The sequence below is a fragment of the Budorcas taxicolor genome, chromosome 7, assembly GCF_023091745.1.
Source record: "Budorcas taxicolor isolate Tak-1 chromosome 7, Takin1.1, whole genome shotgun sequence".
NCBI lineage: Eukaryota > Metazoa > Chordata > Mammalia > Artiodactyla > Bovidae > Budorcas > Budorcas taxicolor.
Window position 1 is genome coordinate 85,636,272 of NC_068916.1, and position 4,115 is coordinate 85,640,386.

Here is a 4,115-nt window from a genome sequence, read left to right on the forward strand (position 1 = left end):
GTTGGCAATTTGATCTCTGGTTCCTCTACCTTTTCTAAAACCAGCTTGAACATCAGGAAGTTCTCGGTTCACGTGTTGCTGAAGCCTTGCTTGGAGAATTTTAAACATTACTTTACTAGCGTGTGAGATGAGTGCAATTGTGTGATAGTTTGAGCATTCTGTGGCATTGCCTTTCTTTGGGATTGGAATGAAAACTGACCTTTTCCAGTCCTGTGGCCACTGCTGAGTTTTCTAAATTTGTTGGCATTTTGAGTGCAGCACTTTGACAGCATCATCTTTCAGAATTTGAAATAGCTCAACTGGAATTCCATCACCTCTACTAGCTTTGTTCATAGTGATGCTTCCTAAGGCCCACTTGACTTCACATTCCAGGATGTCTGGCTCTAGGGGTGTGAAGTATATGTTAAGAGAAATGAGGGCACATGAATGCTTGGGGTGGTGGGGGGAAGTGTAGTTTACAGAGATAAACAAAATTGCAATCTACACAGGATATACAGCAACAGACTGACAGGGACTTTTTTTTTTTATTTCAAGTAGTCACTTCTGAGCAAAAATGCCATGGTTTCTTCTTCAATTCAACTAAATCACCATGCGTGTCTAGTTCTGACCTGAAGATAAGTAAACCTTCTACTAAGGTATCAAAGTTACTTTCTATTACAACCAGGTATCTCTCAGAGCTCAAGAGTAATGAGAAAATAAATCTCAGATCAAACCAAAAGAAAAGAAACATACCATTTGACAAACCTAATCAACTTGATTTTTAGCCTAGCTTCATAACACACCTGAGATGAATGCATATTTTCTGTAACAGTATACATTTCCAGGAAGAAAGCATGCCCAGAAGATGAAGATTTAGGGTTTTCAGTGGAAAATCATCCTCAGGATGTCAGTAAAATCATTCCTCAGGAGGAGGAGCTGGGGTCCAGTTCAGGGTGGTTCTAGGGTCACTGAGTTAAAACTTCTTTGCTTGCAGTAACACATTTTTCAGTGTGGTAGTTTTGGTTTGAGTATCATGCATTCATTGTGACTTTCCAGGTGTCACTAGTGGTAAAGAATCTGCCTGCCAATGCAGGCGATGCAACAGATGAGGTTCAGTCTCTGGGTCCAGAAGATCATCTGGAGGAGGGCATGGCAACCCACTCCAGTTTCTTGCCTAGAAAATTCCATTGGCAAAGCAGACTGGTGGGCTACAGTCCATGGGGCCTGCACAGAGTGGGACACATCTAAGCACACACCCATGTATTATGCATTCAAGATAACCTGCCAAGTTTAAGTCATTAGAGGGAGAAACATCATTTGCAAAGAAAATACTGTGTGTACTTTATGATTTAACAAAATTTAAAATTGGTCCACATGTGTTTTATAACTAATAATAGGAAATAAGGGATGTTTCAGATATTTTGAAGTTTATACATACTGAATATACTGATATCAGCTTAATATAGATTTTATTTACAGTGTGTAATTAAATTATTTTCTGGAAACAGTTTTGAAAAGCAGATTTTCCAATATATGTTTATATATCCAGAAAAATTCTTTACCCAGATTATATCTACCACAAATGAAAAATATGTCTTATTGTGCTTTGAATTTTTCTACAATGAATTCCAAAGGAAAGGTATTTTATCGTCAATTACTTTGTAATTTATTTATCTTTTTCTCAAAATACTAAATTGGAAAATCTGGTTATCAAATATCCTTTGAAAATATAAATTAACTACAAAGGATTAATAGAAACTCTTTCCATTCTTTCTGCATATATATCAAGAACTTGAACCCATCCCTTGAATCACTTTCGTTTTTGCTCACAAAAATGAATAATGTATGTCAGTAAAAGATGATACTCAAGCAAAAGAATATTTTTGAGGAATTAAGTAGTTTGTTACATTTAAGAGTACTAAAATGATTCTGGTTTATTTCCTTTGTTTCCACACTTCTTTTCTCCACATGTAAAAAATATTTCAATGAAATTATGTGACCTAATATCCACATAAATTAGTACTATTAGACTATTAGGAAGATGCCATTCATCTAAGAACCTTTATGGCATATGAATGTTTTTCATTTTCTGATTCTAAGTATATAAATGCTAACATACTTTCTATATGTATATTTCATTTTTCCCAATGCAAGTATGGTATACATCTTGTTATTTAGTTTTCTACTGTGGGTTTATATGTTTACTAAAACATTTTTTAAGTTCCATTTGTTTACAGTATAAAGAAACACTATTATTTACTGCAACCTCAAACATTAAAGCATTTCAAAAGCAGCTAAGGGGGAAGAATGAATGTGATATTCCCAGACAACAGCAAAGCACTAAATGAATTTCATAGCTGTGGCAAAACTTTTCTTTTAAGATAGAAGAAAGATATTTATGTCAAACTTCATCATCATAATCAAATACAGCAGTATTATACTTAATATTGACTTTATACATCATGCAAGACTTTGCTATTGCTGAAATGTATTATTAAAAGTAGACTGACAGGTGTGACAAAATCTACTGCTTGTGTGCTTTCAACTACATTAAGTCTCATCACAATCTGAAAGAAAAATGTATCACATGGGATCAAGAATAAAAAGAACAACTCCAAGAGTTATTATCTTGTCACTTCCTATATATCCAGACTTACTCTATAGCCATTCTTTTAAGTGAATAAAGAACTAAAATACATTATAGGGTATAGTATGTTTCTTCCTAAGGCCTCTCTTTCAATTTACCCTTCTGACCTTAAGTGATCATATATGAGTCCATTGCCTCAAATCAATTCTAAATTGATGCTCTAAAGTAGTTCTTTGTGTGTGTGTGTGTGTGTGTGTGTGTGTTAATCAACTGTTTTTATTATTGGTAATTTACTAGTCAACAATAGGCTATAAGTAGTTAATTTTGGGGAGTAGTCAAGTGGTGTTTTTTTTATTCTTAGTAATATATCTTTAATAAAATGATGATCTTTCTGATTTTCTTTCATCTAGCTAATTTCTCCCTCCAGTTATTTATTTTTAGTTTTTTTTACTTTACAATACTGTATTGGTTTTGCCATACATTGACATGAATCCACCACAGGTGTACATGAGTTCCCAACCCTGAATCCCCCTCCCACCACCCTCCCCATATCATTTCTCTGGGTCATCCCAGTGCACCAGCCCCAAGCATCCTGTATCATGTATTGAACCTAGACTAGTGATTCATTTCTTACATGAAAGTATACATGTTTCAATGCCATTCTCCCAAATCATCCCACCCTCTCCCTCTCCCACGGAGTCCAAAATTCTGTTCTTTACATCTGTGTCTCTTTTGCTGTATCGCATACAGGGTTATCATTACCATCTTTCTAAATTCCATATATATGTGTTAGTATACTGTATTGGTGTTTTTCTTTCTGGCTTACTTCACTCTGTATAATCGGCTCCAGTTTCATCCACCTCATTAGAACTGATTCAAATGTATTCTTTTTAATGGCTGAGTAATGCTCCATTGTGTATATGCACCACCGCTTTCTCATCCATTCCTCTGCTGATGGACATCTAGGTTGCTTCCATGTCCTGGCTGTTATAAACAGTGCTGCGGGTAGTTCTATCTCAGAATTCTCCTCTGTGGGCCGTATCCCACTATGGGCAATGTCTACTCAGTATCTCTATTTGAAAGTCTCAGGAGCTCCTCAGGAATATCAGCATGTTCAAAACTGAACTAAAGTCAATCAGTCCCCAAGAACTTCCAGTTTTACCTCATATCATTTTCATATTCATTTATATTTATCACCATTGTGAATACCTGGATCCAATCTACTATTTCTGTCATCAGACTTCTATCACCAGTAACCTTCCCATAGGTCTCCTAAAATCCATTCTTGACCCACTCCTGGTCATTCTTAATAGCCAGAAACAGTACTTTTAAGACAAAGGAAAAAAAAAAAAAAAAGAACTTGGAACAAAGGGAATGGTCAAATAGATCTTGCACTACTTTCAAATAAGATGATAAGTGACAAGAAAAAAATGAATGGAGGAGTAGTCAAAATGTAGAACACCAGTAAAGTTGACAAGATTCAGTAGAGTGGTAGAGATGGAACTGGAATGGAATGAGATGGAGCAAATAAAAGATAACAAAGTAGGTA